This window comes from Sabethes cyaneus, chromosome 3 (genome assembly GCF_943734655.1).
Source record: "Sabethes cyaneus chromosome 3, idSabCyanKW18_F2, whole genome shotgun sequence".
NCBI classification, from domain to species: Eukaryota; Metazoa; Arthropoda; class Insecta; order Diptera; family Culicidae; genus Sabethes; species Sabethes cyaneus.
In genome coordinates this window covers 46,817,165-46,840,287 of record NC_071355.1, presented here as the reverse complement: position 1 = coordinate 46,840,287, position 23,123 = coordinate 46,817,165, and the positions used below count along the sequence as shown (strand labels likewise).

Genomic DNA, 23,123 nt, shown 5'->3' with positions numbered 1-23,123 from the left:
AAATCAAATATATGTTAGGTAGAGGCTTCAGAGAAAGCATCGTTTGCCTCCCACGGACAAAGGCTATTGACGGCGATGAACTGGAAGTTGTCTATCAATTCTTATATTTTAAATCTCTAGTCACCGCCGATAATAATACGATATACGATACGAAGGAGATTCAACGACGAATTCAAGCTGGAAATTGAGCCAACCTGTCCCTCACAAAGACGCTTCAATCAAGGAGCATGCGCCGCCGCACAAAACTGACGATGTACAAAACGCTAATCAGAGCGATACTCCTCTACGGACTTGAGACTTACGTTGCACGAAGATACGAAAGTGAAAGTAAATTGAGACTGAAACTTTACTAACAGAAGACATACATGCAATTGCCGTATTTGAACGAAAGGTGTTGCGGACTATTTTTGGCGGAGTACAAACGGATAGCGGAGAGTGGCGTATGAACCACGAGTTAAAGGCACTACTTGGAGAGGTTCCCATCGTACACCTGGCGAAAGTTGGCAGACTATGTTAGGCCGGCCACGTCGCAAGAATGCCGAACGACTGTGCTGTAAAATCCGTTCTCTTCAAGGGGCTCAACGTGCTTGATGGCTCGACTAGGTTGAAGTCGATTTGCGTGTGTCAAGACGCGCAAAGAATTGGTGTCGAGTAGCCCAGGACCGAGTACAATGAAGAAGAGTTCTTGATACGACAAGAGCCACCCCGGATTTCGGCTGGTAAAGGCAAGGACTGTTCTTGCGTCTCACAGCATATGGATAGGATTTGGTTCTAATGATGTTTGGACAACATTTAGAAACTATTTGAGTACTTTTCAAAGATGACAAATAAGTTTCTATACTGTTTGATTAGCTTCTATCATGATTGTTTGGGATAATGGGGTAAAAAGGCCCTCTTCTCGAGGTCTGCATAAATGGAACTATTATCAATCGTCGTTGTTAACATAGTCAGCGGGTTGGTTCATGCTGTTTTAACCAGTCGCCTCCATTCAACTCGATCTTGGGCCACTTGCCGCCAATTTTCCAGGCGTCTGTAGAAGTCACAAGTTGCTTTCAACCTAGTTGAACCATCTTGTACGTTAGGCCCCTCTGTTCCTGGTGTCGGTGGGGTTGTATTTTTTTTTTATTTATTTTTATATTTATAAAAACCCAGACCTAAACAGAAGGTGGGGCACAGACCTTTCAAAAGTTTTGGACAGAAATTACCAAGTAATCGTAGATAGTAGAAATATTCCGATCGATTAGGTTAACAACTCCAAAGTTCGGAGTCCAGTATTAGGACTTTTTTACATTAAATTTCAGTGTTCCAGTCTGGGCCCACCCGCGAAGTTTAAATTGGATTAGAAATCAAACTTAAAATTGAACTTTAAAATAGACCTTAGATTATCGTTTGGATGTGAATTCGGGCGTGGCGTTTTGTTTAAAATTGGATCAAAATTGAACTAAATTGAACAAAATCGGATCTGAAATGGAAGTAGTAATGTGACTTTGAGATGAACATAAATTGGAATTAAATTAGACTAGATTTTAAGACCAAATTGGGCTTGAAAGCGGTCTTGAAATCAGAATTGAATTTGTCTTAAAATGGACTGTACATGGAATATAAAATTGGGTTTGAAAGTTGAAATTGGACATGAAGCAGAATCCTTTTTTTTAATTTTCTTACCGGGCTATTGAATTGACAACTTCGGACTTTCTGGTTTCATATTGAGAGATTATTTTGTTATACATTATATTAGTTATAGAAGGTGGGGCACGTGCCCCAGCCTGTGCACGCCAGGGATCATAGGAGTTGACTACCTGAGGCGGAAATCGTCTCTCATTTTGATAATTATATATTTTCTAAGTAAATCACAAATCACTTACAATAAGCATAATCTAGCTTCGAATGACATTCACTATTATTTTTAATGTTGAATGTGATCATAATCAGAAGGCTATCTGTGTGAGCTTTTCAAGCGAGCCACATAGGAGTTATCTAGAACCATAACTATTTGGAATATTTTTACAGCATTTTTCATGTTATTCAACCAAAATGATGTAATCCGTAGGTATAAATTTCTGTGCTAAATATTTTTTTCATTCTCACGAACTGTTGGCCTGTAGAGGAATATTCAGAGTTAAATTTAAACACTTTAATACTCATAAAAAAAGAAACACCTAATAATTCTAAATCCAAAATTGAACCAGCGTACAGAAGGTGCTTCAAACCATGCAATTACATAAAAAAACTCCAAACAAATCCTTCCCCTTGTGGTTGGTAGACAGTACTTGTTCTCTTTCAAGTTTAGACAGCAACAAAGCACATGAAACGGTTCACCTGAGCTGAGCCATCTTCTTCTGTGAAGGATCGTTAAAAAGAAACGCACCATAGCAACAGCTTTGGGCTAACCCGTGCCCTGCTGGCAGTCGTCTCCACGTAGATCAAGCAAACATGGTAAAAAATTATTCCATCCCTGCTGTAGCGGGGAACAAAAGCGCACCGGAACGACGTGTCCACGATGTGGTCGGAGGATCTAGCTCAGCAGAGTCATGTTCCGTAACCAGTAGCTGGCGCTCAAACTATGAGTTTAAGAAGAAACATTGAAGCTGCTGTTGGAACAAAAAAAAATGAAACGAAATCCTATTCCCCCGGAAAGTCATTACATTTAACAGCTTATTCCTTCTTCTCCGCTTGTACGTACGACCCTTTACTGATGAAGTTAGAAGAAGCCTCTGGGGGCAAAACAGGAAGCTTGCAGCTTCGAGCAAACGAAGCACAAAAAGTCAGTCTTTTTTTCGCATCACCTGCCACGGTTTCAAAGGGGATCGGATGACCAGCAAACGAGTATGTCGGTCACTATCCCGAAACGGGTTGACAGCTCAGTTGGACAACGGGCAAACTGTTCATTATTTCCCATTTTCGACTGTCGTCTTCTATTTTAAGGTCGTTTTAGGAACATTTGGAATCATTATCTGCAAGGTACCGGAAAAAAGGATTGTCTTTTAAGCAATAAACCCTTCAAATTGTCTGACATACATCGGGTCGTACGTGATCCAATGCACGGAACCAGGTTGCTCGTGGAACAAAATAATAAAGTTTAGTGAGCCTGGATTATAACGTACACGTTTGGTACTTTCCGGTTGTAATAAGTTACGAACTAGGTGCAACGTGTGCAAAGTCCTACGCTGTCGAGGAAACTTTGCGTCGAAAACTCTGCAACATGGACACAATTGCCAGTCACACACACACACACACACAGGGTCATGGAAAACCTTTGTTTAGAGTTTTCTGATATTTGAACTTGCAACCAGAGAATCATTGTTTCGTGTTAGCATCAGCTTGTAAAACTTTTAGTAGCATCCTTGACTTCTGCAAAGTTATCTTATGAGAGAGCCCCCGACTTAATTACATTTTAAAAATACTTTTCGACGAATTCCTTCCACCCGGCCAGGTAACGAAAGGTATAATAAATCAAACTTTCATCGCATCTCGCAGTCGTAAATCGCAAAGAAGATGATGGTCTTCCTATCACGCTTTGAAGTTGAAACTTTATCTTCCTCTCTGCTACCGTTGATGGCCATCATCAGCATCAAATATTAAAATTCATACTCCCGGGCCGGACTAATTTACGAAGTCAAATTAATTGACTGATAATTGAAAAACTTTACCCTCGTGGCCTATCGATTTCCTGACTGACTGCCATTGATGACATACAATGGGGTGTAAATGGTTACCGAGTTCGAAAATAACTGTTCAAACTGCTTGGTTCGCAGCAACCTGAAGACAGAGGCGTTCATCAATAATTTACCATCATCATCATCATCATCATCATCACCATCATTTCGGCATAATTTTGATTGTTTTGTACACGGTGGTATAGCCTCATCGATGTTTATGTTGAAAGTCAAACAGCCACGAAATGAAGCGTAACATCAGTCAACGTAGCCTGTAGGTGACTAGCGCGACGAAATTGGGTAAACGCCCACTGAAAAGTCAATATTTGTCATCATCATCGGACTTTTCATTCTCTTGTAACGTTGAGTTTATATTTCGGTATTGAAATAGTTTAATTGCGGACTTCGGAGTGTGAGCAGACTGGGGCACATACCAAGTAACAATTCTAAAACTACTTGGTTTTACTTAAATTTTATAAAAGTTTTATTGTGGTATCAATATTTACCTCTCGTTTTACTGTGGTATTGCCCAATACCAAGAGAATATGAGTCAAAATACACTGCTAACAAAGCAATTTTTTTGTGGTTGCTTATATTACTACGATAAAACTAGTTGGCTGAACCACATCTCTTATAAACTTACCATAAGTGTGGTGTAGCAATACAAAATGACGCACCAACCAACATTGATCTTATTACGATTGCTTGTCAAACCGTAAGAAAGATGTTAGTGTTAGTTTTATAGAGCTATTTAAACGGTAACACCAAATCAAACAGTTTTTTGCTGCTATTCTGAAGAATATTAGAGTTCAACACCAAAATCATTTTTTTAAGTGCTTTGTTTTAGCTCGCAAGCAAATATTCATCAAAACAAACTGTTTTGCAGAAAGAAAGTTATTATCAATCGGTTTTGCTGTTACAAGAAGCAACTAAAATGATTTTGTTTTGAATGGATATTGACTAACTGAATATGTTTATTTTGTTAAAACAACAAGTTTTAGAAAATTTCAATGGCGTGTTGATTCATATAAAATTTCGATGGAGTGTAGATTCACCTATCATATCAGTATGCACGATAAAATTTAATGCGCATATACTGCAAACCAAAGTAGAAACGAAAATTCATTAATTATTCTGTAGGATATTTATTATGGTTGCTATAAACCAAATCGATCAGGATGATGCGATAGTTAAACCTTAACCTTTCTGCTCACAGTTGTATTTTTAAGTTAACAAGGCTGGCGGACAAATTAAACTTTTTACCACAGCAAGTTGAATATTTCTATCGTTGTAGCGAAAAACTTCACTGATCTGTGGCGATAGTTTTCAAGCAGCGAAAAGCATAATCGGTTTTATTGCTGCTTTCTGCAGAGTGTGATAAGACTACTGAAGCTTATAACCTCATTCTTAAAGAGGTTTTAAAAACCTTCTCAAGAGTGGGACTTTTGGTCGGAAGGCAGTTTAATAGCAGTCATCAGGACAGGTGGAGCTCATTGTTTTATTAGCGGTTTTATGAAATTGACCATGAAAACCACTGGAGGAACATAATAAAACTTAGAATTGTTATTTAGGTAATGCTGGGAAATGATTCTTATAATCATGGAATGCGCACAAATGTTTCTGCTTGCTGGTCAACCAACCCCTTTTGGTCTATCTGCAACAGCTTTAGTGTGAAATTCTTTTGATGATTAAATTTGAATCTACTAAGTCTATCCACGTACACTAGCAGACCTTGAACTGAGGGTGGCGTCTTCGCATACATACATACATACATTCAGTTGAAATATTTTTAAAATTGCAACAAATATAATGCCTACTTATACGTTGAGCTAGTCTCTCGACACTTAGACTTAGACTTCAGTACTTAAAAAAAATATGATGTATGACATGTAGATGAGATGAGATAATATGTAGCAGCAAAGGTTTAGTTTCTCGACAAAATAAATCCAAAGTTATTTCAAAAATTACTTGTATTTCTTCTATACATAAAAATAGTATATTAGAAACATACAAGTAATTTTTGAAATATTCAATTTGGGTTTATTTTGTCGAAAAAATAAACCTTTACCTCTACATCTCCAAATGCCGCTGAGAAAAGCTCAGTCTTTTGATATTCAAAGAAATTTTTTTATGTGGGTTCCAATGCCATGTCACACTCTATGCATTTAAAAATTTATTCAAAATGTGTAACGTCTCACAAAATGAGCAAATAATAAAAAAAAGTGCAATAAAATTTTGTTGATTTTCACATTCCGGGAAAATTCGGCCTTTCGTGATTCGGCCATTCGTGATTCGGTCTTTCATGATTCGGCCATTCGTGATTCGGTCATCTGTGACTGTTGTTGGAATTCGGCCATTTGGATTTCGGCCATTCGTGATTCGGCCATTTGTGTTTCGACCATTTGGTACCAGCCCGTAAATTTCTACGCCGCTCGAGAGTTTCAAGACCCAGAAGATGACAACCATCGGGATACGGTGGTAGATTTGCTGGATCGCGCCAAGGTAAGTCTCGTAGTGTAAGCAGGACAAAACGTTTTTGCATCCGTTCCATAAGCAGATTCCATGACAGCTGATAAGGGCACCAAACTATGCACGCATTTTCAATCAGTGGACGTACCAGGGAACAGTATTGCGCCATCAAACACTGAGGATCGCTGAAATCACTAGCACTAGCAGGAGCGAAGAGCAAAATAATATTAAAACAATATCAAACTGTGTTATAATGGTATATTTTGTTATTGAATAGATATGGAGATGTATTGATAACACATTTTGTTATTGAGTAGGTATATAAAACAGTGGTTGTAAGATGAGTTTAATAACTGATTTTGTTATCATATCTTATTTTGGCCTTAAAATGACATTCGATATATTTAATACCATTTTTTTATTGATTAATAAGATTTTAGATTATAAATATTTTATAAAATGGTTTTTTAATATCTCATATACTACTGCATTTGTTATTCAATACCTTAATAATACTAAAATATGTTATTCTAAACGATGAATACAGTCATGTTATTGCTTTGTTATTCCAATAACACAAGTAGTTATTCTTTTGGCCTTAAAGGAGTAAAATTTTGATATTATTTTTTGTTATTTTACCAACTATGTCAGCCAAAACAAGACCAAATTTTTGTATGAGTTATTCGATTTTTAATAGGACATTTTGATATTATTTTGCTCTTCGCTCCTGCTCGGGTAGCGATAAAGCCAAGCTGTCGGGAAGCTTACGATATCGCCGTGAATCGATGTAAACTGAACGTCAGTTTGGCATCAAGCAGTACTCCGAGGTCATTTATTAAGGTCGGCTCTTGAAATTACATGTTTATTTATTTGATAGTTGAAGAAGATCGGAATAGCGATGCGATGGAAAGTCATTACTTGGCAGTTCGGAAAGCTGATGACCAGATAGTTTTTGCTGAGTCAGCGAACATATCCAAAAGCCTCTGAAGCCGCATGCAATCATCTATACGAATTGGTGAATACAATTTCAAGCCATCAGTGTACATTAGCTTGCATCCAACTCCAAGCAGCGAGGCGATATCGTTAAAAAACAACACAAACAGGAAAGGTCCCATGTTGCTGCCTTGAAGCACATCCTTTGCCGCATAAATAGGAACTGAAACATTCCGTGAATTCCGAGATGCGCCAAGTCGCAAGTTTTTCTGTAGTAGTATTTTATGGTCAATACGATCGAATGTGTCCATTCGGTGTATGATTGAATCCGTCTGTTAAGAAAATGCTGCATGAGCACAAGAATCTCTTTTGGATGTGATGAAAATGACTTACTTTAAACAAGATTTATCGTCCGTTGGCCAGGCTGTCTCTTCAATATCTACCAACCATGAAACCGACCATTTTGGTTAACGGCATGCAAAAGGAACAGCTTTCTAACAAAAGTGCAAGAGACTGTCTCTACAACACTAGCCCTTAGGATTGCTGTGAACGAATCTCTGATGAAACGTCGTCATGATGGGCCTATCAGGGTTGTCGAACCGCTTCTTGGAGGTACAAAGCTTTTGACTGATGAAGCTGTAATGACTGTGTACCCTCCAAAAGAATTATTTTAGCTGTACATGTATTTACCCTACCTTAGCGTCAAAGCGGAAGCTGCTACTGATTTGATAAAGGAATGTTTGCTGTGCGATGGTAATTCCCTTGACCAAAAAGGCTGCTGACTTGTTGGTAATGAACTTCATCTCGTTTAAAGTTGGTATGGATATAAAATTACGGTACTCCGCACTGAATACTAAGACCTGAACACAAGGTCTTCTCTTTAGAGAATTTGAGAGCGTCGTCTATAAAAACTATTGAGCACCATAAAACTTCATCGCCTATTACTGCACGGATCATACGGAATCTTTCTTTCTTTCTTTCTTGTATCATGAAGGCTTCTCCCAAGTAACAATTTGGGTTTGATTAAACTCTTATGATGGCATTTAAGGCCAAAATTGATCATGAAAACCGCCATAAGAGTACAATAAAACTCACATTGTTGCTTGGGCTGTTCTTCATGCCACAGTCGAGCTCTTCCTGCCGGCGAGCAACACTTGCCCCGACCTTGTGTGCATTTGTACGCAACGGAGCCTTTAAAACGTGGACCTTGAAGTATCAGTGCGATTATTCACTCACTAGCACTGATACCCAAGCGTCGCCTCACACGTCTTCCCATCAATATTTCTAATGCGTTCAAAAACCCGCTTGTCATAGCATACCACTCTAGGCAGCTCACTGCACCACTACTGCCAACTGAGGCTGTATTGGGATGCAACGATTTCGGTATTATGATAGCCTTGATCTCCCCTAAACACCTAAAATTCTAGGCCAGGTAAGTGCAACAACTCCTATATCAATTTCACCGATGACGCAGTCCACGTTTCCAGCTTTGTGCCCGACCCGCAGCAGAACTATTCTTAACCGCTGCTGATTTACTATTAGAACGTGCGTGGACTTCGAATCAAAATCGTTTAATAGATATATTCATTTAAATGCAAATCTGTCTTGACGGGAAGATTCCCTCATAACAGCTGTTCAGGAGCGTATTTTTCGTATCCGTTTTTTCGTATTTAAAAGTGATCGTAGTCCCGTGGCGGTGCGGCGGTGTGTCGAAGGCGATCTCTAATAAGCTGAGTTGCTCCATCGATCCAGCACTGATTTACAAAACGCTTAGTGTCGCTCTAGCGTCCGGTGACCTGGCGCTGCTGTTCGGTAATTAAAACCAGTCCAGCTTAGTTTAGAATGTTCCTGTTAACGGTTGACCTAGCTCCGACTTCCAAAGCTCTCACGCTTCCGCCGCTTGTTCCGCGCTTTTAGACGGTTTCTGTTTCCACTGCCTGATCCAATTTAATCCAGTTTTAAATAGGAGTAATTGCTTCCCATGTAACAATCCAATAGCAAATTAGATTTATTAATTTGTTATAGTAGTTTTATGGGTCCATTGCAGAGTCTATCAGGTTTTATAAGGGTTTTCTTCTAGTCTTAAAAATAATTTATAACATCCCCTTGCAAGATGGGTTTATCTTAATATTTCCACCATAAAACTCTTAAAGCTGTAAATATCTAAAAAAAACTAATCTTTCAAAATGGACGCCAATGGAGCCTTGGCAGTCACTACAAAAAGTCTCTATCGGTAAAAATCACAAGTTTTAGGTGGACCCTGGGAAATATTCTTGAGAACCTTCGTTAGTGTGGGCCTTTCTGATTTTTAAGTGGTTTATGGTTTATGGCAAATACACTAAAGTCTTTTTCACACGGTTTGTTTTTTTTTTCGATTTCTCAAGAACGGTGCAACTTAGGGACCATTTACAAACTACGTGACGAATATCGGGTCCATCCTAAATATATTGAGAAATAAATTAATGGTGTCTAAGCCGAGCCGTTCTAAATAATCGAAAAAAGAAACCGTGTAAAAAAAGTACTTGAGTGTACTGGAAATCTCTTCAAGTGCACCATAAAATTGAATTTGTTATTATTAAGATTGTTCTTGTTAGATCTGACACTTGACTATGATCCGATCCCGCAATGCAACTTTGCTCGATTACTGAAGCAGCCAAACCTATTATCACGCACGACATCGATCACCCCGCTCTTGCCGTTTTCGATCCCTGTCGTGTTTGAGAATATTAACGACGATTTAGACGGTTTATCAATGGTTTAGACTTCCACTGAACTGATTTTGATGACCTTCGGAAATTGTGCATGTTGACTGGCAATGCTTGTTATTTTCTCCTTTGCTGGACGATCGCAAAGCCAACATTGCGCACGATAAAAGCAACCTCTTTGCAACACATTTTAACCAGGCTTTTAGCCGTTTTCATGCTTGCTTGGAACAACAGCCTCTTCTATTAGAAACACTTTTAACGAAATGTTTGTTAGTGATCGGATTTGACGGTATTCCATCTTGCAGCCTGAAAAGGTGTTCTATTTCTCTCGCCAGACCTCTTTCTCTATTGTTCAATGCTTCAACCCTGTACACAAGATGGGTGATAAGCGCAACTATCAAAACTATCGAGGAATTACATCGTTGTGTTTCAGCTCTCGAGTTGTGCTCGAGTTAATCGTGAACGATGCTTTGCTCGCTACCCGTCAACACTACATTTCTTCAGACAGGCACGGGATTTTCCAAAACGTTCACGAATCTTGTTGCTTTCGTCTCGTTCTACCTGCATAAAGGAGTATAAATTGATGCAGCGTACACAGACTTGAAAGCAGCGTTTGATCAGATTGGTCACGATATTCTCCTTGCAGGGCTTGAGAAGCAGGGAGTTTCCGTTCGTCCGTACTACAAGTGGGTACACCTGTATCTAACACACCGTAGGCTGAATGTGAAGATTGGGTCCGAGCTTTCCGACTCGTTCCGCAACATCCTTGACGTACCGCAGGGGAGCACCTTTGGACCGCTGCTCTTTTCTCTTTTTGCCACCTGGCTGTTAGCCTTTTTATGCCGATATTGTAAAGTGAAGTAGATAAACTTAAATATTGGCCCTAGAGTAACATGCTTATCGTCAGCATCTCAAAGTAAAAATAAGCTGTAACATGTCGGGACATTTGTTACAACGCGTCTTGATATTCGTGATCTTGGTGTCGTTCTGGATAGCACACTAACCTTTCGTATACATTGTAACGACATCATAAAGCTAATGCTAATGCTACAGCTCAGCTAGCAGATGACTAAATTTCCATTAAAAACTATTGCATATTTGATGCCATTTAGATGGGAATGCAATAAATGAACCCACGACAAAACGCAAATGTCTGCACATTGTGTGTGAGTGAACCAGTCTACGTGACAATGTAACAGAACAGAAGTGGATGTTTGTTTTGTGACTAGCTTTTTATAGCAGCAGCCTTTTATTTACCATCCACCTTATTAGAAAAGCAGTCAACCGTCCCTTGACGAGAGCGGGGGGATGTAAAACTGAAGCCACGACGGTATAACCTGAATACGTGCGGGATAAAGGTGATAGATTCCATATAGTGGGGGAAGTGAAATTGCTGTACATAAATCTGTTTGAACAATTGAGTCTGAAAAAAGTGGGTTTGTTGACCGTTTGCCCGGTATTTATATGAGCGGTTGGTTTATTTTTATTTTTCCAGTTTCCAGTTCTAGTTTATCGACATCGTGTGATTTCAGTGATGTGATGATTTTTTTAATTCAAAAATATCGAATGCAATTTATTTTGAAACCTCAAATACTTTTATGTACAAAAATAACCATATTTCAAAATCATAGAGACGGCTAATAATCGGCAAGTACGATGACATTTTTTATTTCACGAAAATCGCCAATAACTTCCTAAGACAGGCGACGTACCTTCAAATGTCACAACATATTGCAAATCAAACCGTTCACCATCCTGTCGTGATTTATTACGAACCGAACAGCTGCACGTTCCAATCGTCCTATACCGCTCGCTGCTGGAACCTGTCGATTTCAGCCATCTCGTTACGATTTAAGACGTTTTCAAAAAGGGAACAAAATGAAGCAGCTGTCATCGACTAAAAATAGCGTAACTGCCATTGCACATATACATATATATATATATATAGATTGTGCTCCATGCATTCACGTTTGAGAATGCACGTTTCACTCGCATGTTACCTTCGACTGACTGACTGCAAACTGCTAAGCGTGTTCGAAATCTCATTTCTTTATTGATTGAAACTTTCCTGCTGCCATCATCACCCGTCGCCACTGCCATGGCACATCCTTGCCCGTACCAACCGCCTACCCGCTCTCACACGGGTATAGGACTCTCCAGATGCAATTCCATGGCCCTGGGTACCGACCGAGGGATAGTGACTCAGCTCGAACCTGCCTTATCGCTCTGTCGCCGTCGTCGTTGGCATCATCGCCATATCGTCACTGTCATTCCCAGGACGTGGTAGGTGCTTTCTAGTCCCTTCTTGCTTTGCATACAAACGCGCCAAAATATATGCAGGACGAAAACTGTGCTCTGTGCTTTTTCATGTACCCTATCATGGCAGCTTTTCGGAAACAAAAAATCAGTTTCAATTGCTGTATACTGTGCTCTTTGAAATTGCTAACTGTATTGCAAAATGCCGCCGGAACATGCATGACAGATTTTTTTTGCTTCCTTTCTTTTCTCCCGTCTATGGAAATTATTTTGAATCCATGTTTCCGGCTCGTAGCTCGCTTCACGGGAAAATGAGAAACTTGTCGTTGTTAGATAATCTGTTCGTTTGAAAATATCGCATTCAGAAATTAATTAGCTTTTCAATTACTTTTAACCTTTTCTCTGTGAAGTAGGTATCTAACAGGGCAAAAGCCTGTTGGAATTGCCTTTGTGTTCTAATTGCCTTCGGTAACCTGTGGACGGTAACAAGTGATTGAACTATTTTACCGCCCCTGCAGTGTTGATTAAAGCCGGAAGAACAATTAACCTACTCTAGTTCTTTTTTTCTTTCCATGTGCATGCTTACATAAAAGTCAACCTGCTACAGACATGCAACCACCAGCGTTCGATTCTGTTGCACCTGGTTGGTTGCTGACGGGAGAGGTGATCGTTTGTGGGTTGTACCCGTGCCGTGTAAACGAGAATAACTGAGAGTCCTAGCGGTTTGCACCGAAAACAGGAAAAGTCTGCGGGCAACATGTGCACCATCGGTGACTTTGCACAGCATGAAGGTGACAACACATTGTGAATGCTTACTAGGAGTAGGGTAAATGAACTTATTTTAGATTATTTTTAATTCTGTTGCTTCGTTTTTTCATGTTTCCTTCGTAGAGCGACCGCCAGTATCAGCGTCTTACCAATTTTTATACTTCTTTCCAGAAGGCGTTTTTTATGTTGCTACGAACAACTGCTACACCTACCTCCTGGATGCTATACAGAGCATCTTGTTCTACTTGGGCAGTAAATTTTGGTTGCCCACGATCTCGGCTATTTTCTACTTCTAGCGTAGGAACAATTTCAGCTCTTCTGTTGTATTTAATTTTCAGTCAATTTCAGACGATCTCGACCGTTATTACGCTTAGTGATTGTGGTGAAATGTGCACCAGGAAATATTTTATATACTTCATTTTAGGTGCCCAACTCTTCCCTAATTGTGATCTAAAAGTATCAAGTTTTGCTAACTTTCCCCTATTTTTAGCAATATTTAAACTTATTGAATTTTACCAGGCAAGATTCTTAGAAAATAAAACTTGGAACAAACTCTTCGATTCTGCGAACTTTTTTACATAATATAATTGATCTTTTAAGTTCTATTTTCTTAAGGTCTTGCCTGGTGAAGTTCATTCAGTCCATAATTGGTCAGAAAATAGCTCCAAAACCCATCCCAAAGTCCCGCACTCTCTAAATTTCCTCACAAAATCCCCCATAATTCGCTTCACAAAATCCTTCTCGCAAGGCCTCAATAAACCGTCCAAAATCTCTATCATAATTTCTCACAAATTTCATCATAATGCGCATTACGAAATACCTTACGCAATCCTTGTAAAATCACTCACATAATTCCTGCCTCACAATTTTCTTTCATAAATCCTATACAAACTGCCTCACAAATCCTTCACAAAGTCTCTCATAATTTGCGTTATAAAATCTCTCAAAAAATCCTTCACAAAACCTTCACAAAATGCCTTACAATTGATCTTACAAAATACCGCACAAAATACCCCACAAAGTTGCTCACGAAATCGCAAATTCTCACAAAATATTACACCAATGGTTTCCAATCCAATGGAACCCAGTGACGAAATTCCGTATGCTATTTTGTTGCGGGCTAAATTTTAGCGAACCCCTGGGAATTCACAATCTAACTCACAAAATCTTCTACAAAATCCTTCACAAGATCCCGCAAAATTTTCTCACAGCATCCCTCGAAAAATCCATCAGAACTTGTTTGACGAAGTGCTTAATGATATTGCACTGACCTCCATTGAAAATCCCATGCATAATCCCTCACAAAATGTATCCAAAATCCTTCACGTAATCACTCACAAACTGCCTCACAATTCGCCTTGCGAAATACGCCATGAAATTCTGCCTAAATTGTTCACAAAAACGCTGCAAAATTTCTCACAAAATTTTTCCAAAACCCCTTCAAAATCCCTTTCAGCTTACGTTACAAAATCACAAAGTGCCTCACAGAATTGTTCACAAAGTCGCTCACAATTTATCTTACAAAATCCTGTACAAAATACCTCACAAAATCTCGCACAACATCTCCTCGACATTCCTACAAAATTCTTTAAAAAAATCTTAATGAATTGGAATTCACGCATTCGATTCGGCTAAATTCCATATACTATTTTGCGGGGGCCGCCCATTTGGCATAAAGTCATTTGGCATAATACTATTCGGTATAACGCCAATTGACATAAATCCATTTGGCATAATCATAAGGAGTCATTTGGCATAACGCCATTTGGCATAATTCCCCAAACTTATTCTATGACCTAATATTCGCTTTCCTAGATGACTCAGGGCGAGCCGGCCGGTGGCAACAGCGAGTGTTCGCCGGTAACCCGCCGTCGGAAGTGTCGGCCACTGCGGGGGGTTGCTCCCCTGCAGAAATCATGTCTAGGTTTATTTGTTTTCCTAGGTTTACTGACCTATTGGTTTAGCTCTTTCCTTCAGTTGGGTCTGAACGAGCGATAGCGAGTAAGGACGGATCACTCTTTCTTTTTGAGGCGATTGAGCCACCAAACAACAAAATCTGGCTAGATTACCAATTTTGCCAAAAAGTCGTTATGCCAAATAACCATTATGCCAAATGATCATTATGCCAGATGACCATTATGCCAAATGGCGTTATGCCAAACAGCATTAGGCCAAATGTCTTTCTGCCACATAGGGTAGCCCCTATTTTGCTGCAAGCTAAAATTTCGACGAAACTTTTGCGGTTCGCAAACCCCCGTTTGAAAATTTTCCACAATGTTTCTTATAAAATCCCTTACAAAATTGCTCGCAAAATTCCTTGCAAAATTCTTCTGAATTTGTCTAACATTCACGTTAAACAAATGGGCGCCTCGAACGAAAATCACTCGAAACGAGATGCGCTATGTCACCCCAGATCGTCTTTATGTATCTTTGTTATTTTTCTGACAGCTTGAGAAAAGAAATTCCAAAATTTTAGTTGCCACCCGTTATATCAAAAATATTCACAAGTACCAAACAGACCTCGTGGAATGAAGAATTTAGAGTTAAACTAAGATTCTGGGAGGTTTGTTGGACAATCATTGACGTACAAATATGGAATTTCTGTGAAAATTATTTGGGTGTCGGTTTTACCCACAGTTTCCCTAGATACAGAAAGAAAACAACTCGATTTTCTGATAAAATCCCATATGGCTAGGGTGAGTCACTGTGCGAGATCCCGCGACATTTTGTCTTTATCGAAACCGAACGAAACTGGGCGATTACCATAACATTAACTGTAGTTTGATGGTGATCTACCATAAAATATAAGGTAAATTTCATGCGACTTCGTTAAATTGCGGTAAGCGAAGTTTCGCGAAATCTCGCACAGCTGCGGAGGGATTTTTGATTAATTTGGTGAGGAATTCTGTGAGATTTTGTAAACAAAATTTGTGAGGGATTTCGTGAGACATTTTGTGAGGGAAGTCGTGTCGTGAGAAATTTTATGACAGATTTTGCAGGGAGAAAAAGGATTGCTCACCGCAATTTTGCTGGGTGTTTCGTGACGGCTTTTGTAAGGTGAATCGTGAGACATTTTCAAAAGGATTTTATGAAGAATTTAGAGAGGCATTCTGTTAGGCAAATTGAGAAGAATTTCGCAAGGGATTTTGCGAGCAATTTGGTAAGGGATTTTGTAAGAAAAATTGTGAGAAATTTTCAAACGCGTTCGTTTGCGAACCGCCAGAGTTTCGTCGAAACTTTAGCTTGCAGCAAAATAGTACATGAAATTTAGCCGAATCAAATGCGTGAATTCCTAAAGCTTTAAGATTTTTTGAAGGAATTTGTAGGAACGTCGAAGAGATGTTGTGCGAGATTTCGTGAGCGATTTTGTGAGTAATTTTGTGAGGTATTTTGTACAGGATTTTGTAAGATAAATTGTGAGCGACTTTATGAACAATTCTGTGAGGCACTTTGTGAAGCATTTTGCGAGGTAAACTGTGAGGGATTCTGAAGGGGTTTTGGAAAAAATTTGTAAGAAATTTAGCAGCGTTTTTGTGGAATTTCGTAAGGCAAATTGTGAGTGATTAATGTGAAGGATTTTGGATAGATTTTATGAGGGATTATGCATGGGATTTTCAATGGAGGACGGTGGTATATTATGACGAAGTCCCGTTAAACAAATTCTGAGGTGTTTGTCGAGGGATGCTGTGAGAAATTTTGTGAGGGATCTTGTGAAAGATTTTGTGAGGAATTTTGTTATAGATATTATTAATTATATTGTGAATTCTAAAATTTAGTCCACATCAAAACATCATACAGAATTTCGGCAATGGGATCATTGGATCATTGGATTGGAAATCATTGTTGTAATATTTTGTGAGAGAATTTGTGGGGATATCGAAAGGATGATGTAAGGAATTTCATGAGCAACTTTGTGGGATATTTTGTGCGATACTTCGTAAGATAAATTGTAACGCATTTAGTGATGGATTTTGTGAAGGATTTTTGAGGGATTTTGTAACGAAGATTATGAGGGACTTTGTACTTTGTGTGATTTTCGTTCGTTTCGACCACGTTAAACAAATGGGCGCCTCGAACAAAAATCACTCGAAACGAGATGCGCAATGTCACCCCTGACATATCGAAAGTAAAGATACATTATCCATTGTTGAAAAAAAATTAGTGTACATTTGAAAACGCCGTAATCGGCTGTTCGGCCAAGCTTTCGTTTGACGTCGAAACAGGAGCGTTGTACGGCCGTCATGTCGCGAATGCACCTCTTGATTCTACCAATCAACTTTTGGGAATTCGTGGTTCTCCAGTACACAATGGAACTCAAAATCCCGAAGAAATCTTCGATTGGGCGCACTGAGACAGATCTGTCGGGTGGTGGTTTTTGGGTACAAATGGGATCGAAAGGGTATTCAGGAACGATTGAGTTTTTATGGCGTTATGCGATGATGCTCTCTCCGGCCAAAACACGTATTGTTCATCTGTATGATGTTTTTGTAGAAACGGGATCAAAATTTTCTTCAAACATTCATCTGGTGCATCTTAGTTAATAGCCAAACCAGAGGGTTTGTTGTTGAAGAAACGAGAAAGAGAACGATGTACTTCTGCGACCATAAGTTGGGCTGGTCTTTCACTACCTTGCTTGTGAATAGTTGTTGGGCATCTTAGGATATGGTAAACAGTCGAAGTCGCAACATATTCGCTTTTTAAATGTTGTACCGTATACTTTTTGCCGAGATTTCTGTGGCAGTTCGTAAAAGTGTACAACGAGTTCCCGAAATGCTTCTTGTTTCGACGTCGTTTTGAGCAAAACAAGGCAAGCATAAACAAAACAAAAAATATTGACAAAAGGAGGAGAGAGAACTAACACATACATACTCTCATTTCTCTCTGAGAGAAATGAGTGTTGTTGAGTATAGAGACCGCGAAAAAATTCCAAAATTTTAGTTGTCACCCGTTATACTGATCGGTTTGCTCTCAAAAAATGATCAAGCAAATTTCAAAAATTTGTAATCTTACATATTAAAAACATACAATTTCACTATGATTGCGATATATAGAAATTCCAAGCTGCAATTCTAAATTGGTTCGCTATTAAAATTTGTTTTGTCCATTAAAATGAGACGCTTTACTCACACTAACTCAATCTAACTACTACCTATAACCTGATTTGAAATGATACCGATGCGGTGCTTTCATGATCAATTGGATTAAAGCAAGAATTTTGACATAGAAGCACAAGTCGACTGCATTCGGAATGATTCCCCGGGACGAAAATAGGTATTTGTCCCGTGCGCCGGAAGTGTGGACTTCTACAACAACATAAGCAACTCGGACGCGACCTGGTTACGGTACAGGCAAGCCGGCTAATTAAAATTCCGTTCTGTCCTTCGTTTTCACAATCGAGTTGACAATGTTTCGTTCCAGAGACGACACATCTGCTTGCGATTGCAGGTAACTGCAATCGGGACTGGACACAATCTGCTCGCTCCTACCGGTGATTTGTGAGCGTAGTGATATAAGCACAGGGTGCAACAATTCAGCAAGCAATAGCAAAGCAATTGTTTTCGAAATCAGTGCAGGTTTGATTAATGCGGTTTTATGCTTCGCACGTTACTAGGTATACAGTGTGAAAGGAAGCAGAATCATTTTTTGTTTCGATTCTATTGACTTAAAATGGTAAAATCGGAAGTCTACTTTCTGTTGTTTCTAATTCTCAGTATCATCATTCAATTTTATTCGAATGAAAACTCTATCTTATTGAGTTTTCTGTTCTTCTAAAAATGCACGATTCTTTAACTAACTGCTGTTCTTTGGTGTCTTTCCAAATAGTTTACCTATTTCTCCTTTGGTCAAGGAGAAGCGGGAACAAAACTGTTGTAGGCTCCATTCAGAAACGCAGGAAAAAACCGAAAAACCAATCAAATTCAGTTAAAATGGCGAAATTTTTAAATATCTTCAATCTGGCAGGTATTGAAATGTGGAAGAGGATGACAAAAAGTTCATAAGTTATGATGTCACGAAGTAAGTTTATAAGAAGTTTTAGGTTTCAGTTTTTTTGCAATTTTAATATATGTCAGCGCACAGAAATTCCAACGATTTTGGTCGATTATTTCAAACATAAAATACTCACTTTTTGTAGCTTTCCCGATTTTTCGCAAGAATTGACTATCTGAAAATACGGAGAGTTAAAAATATAATGAATTAATGAACAGTTTATTACTTAATTAGTCATTAAATTATACCTAAGAATAAAAAATAAGAAAACTTATCCAATTTAATTCTACTATGTGTATTTTATTCAATGACAGATACGTATTTCGCCTACGACTTGCAGGCTTCCTCAGTGTCTGTTTTCGAACTCAACTGACTGAGGAAGCCTGCAAGTCGTAGGCGAAATACGTATCTGTCATTGAATAAAATACACTTAGTAGAATTAAATTGGATAAGTTTTCTTATTTTTTATTTTTAGGTTTCGTATTCTACTAAGACGCTCCAAAAACTCCAGTCATTAAATTATATATTTTTTTCAATCAGTAACTGTATTGATCAGTATCAGTATTGTTGTTGATTCTGATATCTCGAAGAAATTTAAAATTGATCTTTAGAACAATGTTCAAAGTTAAAATAATTTGAACAGATAATAAAAATCCCGATAATGGCTGCTTCCAAAAGTATTAGAGGTTGTGGAATTAAGATGATCCAAGTGGAGGAAGGTTTAATCGGACTCCTCCAGGCAACCCCACCACGAAGACACCACACACTCAAACCGGTGAGGCCACAGGTCGAACCGATTTCCATCACAAGGCTTACCACTCGCTGGCTAAGTTTTATTCTCGTCTTCAGTTCTGATCCCATTCAAGCTAACCATTCGAGTGTGGGCTCTGGCAAAAGACCCCGTAAAGCCAACCTAATTAACCGCAGTCCATTTCATTCGGGTTTACATTCATCATCACTTGATTATCCCCGAAGCTGACCGGGCGGCTGCGAAAAGCTATCCGCACCGGTTTTTTTCTGCTGTGCTGGGATGCTGGTGGCGCGGGTGGTTATAAAAAACTGTTAGTTTTTTTACGGCTGCAGGCTACCACCAGAGCCCGAAACAAGGCGAACTGCACTTTTATGTCTCTTTTATGTGGGATTATCTCCCGAAGCGCATCTCGACCGGACCCAATTGAAGTTTCCAGTCCATTGCAAGGCTGTTTGCCGACTGAGAGAAGACGCACGCCGCTGGCTCTGGCCCGGGCACTAGGAGTAAGGTCGCAAATCTTGCGTCCTTTCTATGTGGGTAAAACGTGCCGGGCTGACTTGTGATCCAAGTCATTCCAAGTCGAGGACACATGCTGCACAGTGCATACACACATACCTCGCAGTGGAAATGTTTACGTTTTATGATCACTTTACTGCTTTATTCTAACAGCGGGCGACCCTCTTGTGAGAGCTTTACGCTACAGGACGTGGCAAGGAAGTCACATTAATGCATGCGTATCCTTGTTTGGAAGGATTTCGCTGGACGCTGTTCTACTTCAAAGCTAAATATGTTCCAGCCATTGACGTCGGGAGAGTGTCTACCATTGGTCTCTGGAGATCTACAGAGAACTGTAAAATACGCAAGCTTTGGCATGGGGGTTTAGATTGTTTCGATGCAGCGTGCCCGAAAAGTAAATTGTGCAATTTTAAATGGTGACTTTTTGACTTTATTTGTTCAACCATTGTTTGCATTAAGTCACCGGCTTTTTCGTACCAAAACTGTTCGCCCGTACTCGTAAGCGTACGCTTACCCTGTACTCGAATAGGGCAGTAATTAAGACGAGAAGTTTACTAACTCATGAATATTCACCAGGAAAAATATTTGTAAAAGTTTCGTTAGCTCAAGCGCTTACCTGAACGGGGATGAACGTTTTCACCGCTGTCACGAACCTCTTCATTTTATAGTGTCACTTCTGCTCTACTGCAGTAACAGAGCGCCCGAGCCCGCCGACCGTGTATCTAACCTCTTCAAGTCCGACAAAAAAAAATAATAACACACAGTGCACGTAGTCAAACAGGCCTGTCAACTATGCGGTTCCAGCCAACTTTTTATTCGCGTTAAAAAGGCTCTAACTAATGCGAGCAATGTGAAAGTTATGGAACAAGACAACACCCCGTTGACGGGGTTTGGTTCCGGTGGAATACAGCTTTTCGGGATGCAGCCATGTTGTTGTAGTTAGACGTGTTCCACTTGCAAACTAAATTAATTACACTTTGCACCGGTTGAAAGAGCCAACTCCAGAGGCGGGGGGTAAATTCCATGTCTGTCAAATAGCTTTTAGTGATAATTGGTTTTTGATATCGATGTTGTAAAGAGTGGATGACCAATTTTTTCGAATTCTTGGGAATTTTTTGCCAGCTATGAGGCCTCGTGGTAGTTACATTAGTCAAATAGAAGGAACAATAATTTTGAATACTAATTTTAAAACCCTCTTCCAGATTGGTATGAGTCCACTGCTTGTAGCAGTGACGAAACAACGAAGTCAGCATTTTAATGGAATACACCTAGCTTGATAGTTTGAATTGTCATACGTCATACCATAGCTATCATCGTAAATCATACCGTAGGGTAACCAACCTATTTTGGACCCCATCAGCAGCTGTACATAATTTGGACACTTCCATTTGATTTTGCTGTAAGTGTCCAAATTATGTACAGCTGCTGATGGGGTCCAAATTACGTTGATTACCCTACATCCTTCTGGAGTGAATCTATTGGTTTCAGGTTATTGGTGGCATTTTATTTGAGTGGGAAATTTGAACAAGCAAAGCAAAGTCTTGAGTGTAACCGTCTTTAGACATTACCCTGCTTTATCGACAGACCTCGCAGCCGGTTATTAGAATACAGGCCAATTACGGGGCTTATGTAATGATCCTACTGATTCTAGCAGCACCGCTCAGCCGAGATTCGAACGTACGACTGGCTTGTCAGACCAGCTTCGTACTTCGTACCTTCGTACCCTGTTCGCCATACGTAAACACTATCCATACTTTATTGCGAGTTTTTATAAGAATTAATCAGCAAGTACTCAAGTTTGTTACACCAGATAAATCTGACACATCTTGCCTGTACATGTATACCCATTTAGCCCGAAAAAATATTTCGGAACTTACATTTCTCAGTGGAACAATTTTTCATGCTCCAGGAGTTCGTCATACGAAAATTCACTTTGTCGTCACCAAGATTTCTTTCGTTTGTCATGAACAGACAGCAATTATTTACAATCTATGTACGTATTCTTTGAGCCGTGTCCAAGAGCTACCCAACTACTATAAAAAGAGTGGAAATAGTTTGAATCACAGCTCAAAATTTCAAGTAGTTTCTCTTCGTCATATTTAAGTTTCTCTTCGTCGTACTCAAAACTGGTAGAAAAACCAAGAGAACTTCTATTTTTTCAACAAATATTGAAAAATAGTAGTTTTTTAACATAATCTTTTCCTCGATAGCGAAGAGACAATCCATAAATATCAATACTGTCACATTTGCCAGGTTGGTTTCACTGTAACAGGGACGTAAAATGTACTGGTTGGTGACCAAAATCTGAAGACATTTGTCATTATTTCTTGTGACCAGTCACGCGGCAGGTTTCTAGTACACACGCACCGAGAAGAAATAACAGAATAACGATAACATCGCTTGTTCGTCGTGTCGCACATACTTCGGAACAGCAGAGACACGCTTCAACATTCTATCACCTTGCATGACAAAAGGTGTAGTAGTTTTTGGTATTCTCGTTTGCTGCTTCATTCGTATGCCCACAGCTTTTCCCCAAATAATGCGGATTCAAAGAAGAACGTTCCCAAAATTGAAAACGAACTCTACTGCATGTATTCTTACAAGATCTTTGAAGTAGTGATCAACCACAAAACCGTGCAAAAATTCAACAATTTTCATTATATAAATTTCAGGTGAAAAACGCATCAATATACAATTACACCTTATTCTCTATCGCTTGTCCATGCTATTCCAGCTAGAACTGTAAGCAAAAAGTGGCGAATGCCTGTCACTGTGACACTTTTTTCGACTGGTTACAGTGAAATAAGAATGTTTACTTATTATCATGTACGTATTCCAGCTAGGGTAAAGAACCGGTTTTAAGCAGTCTAAGCGGGTCACTGACTGTTTTACCTTATTACAAGCGATGGGTTGACCAAGTGGGGGATATCAGCATACCAATCTTCTTGCTATCTTTAGTCCTTCAAGCTGTTACCATTGGAAGACACTATTGTTCAGTTAAACTTTTGATTTTTTGCTTTAAAAGTTGGAGCGTTGGAACTAATTTTGATCAGACCGAACATATTTTCACCCTCAAGGTGC

General features: G+C 39.3%; 1 protein-coding gene across 1 annotated transcript in view; it reads right to left on the bottom strand.

The window, feature by feature from the left end:
* LOC128739159 (uncharacterized) overlaps window positions 1–23,123 on the bottom strand; it is a 247,517-nt gene that overhangs the window by 95,815 nt on the left and 128,579 nt on the right. Inside the window, exon 4 of the mRNA XM_053834580.1 lies at window positions 18,912–18,950. The gene's annotated coding sequence lies outside the window, so the exon portion shown is untranslated. The remainder of the gene's footprint in view (window positions 1–18,911; window positions 18,951–23,123) is intronic.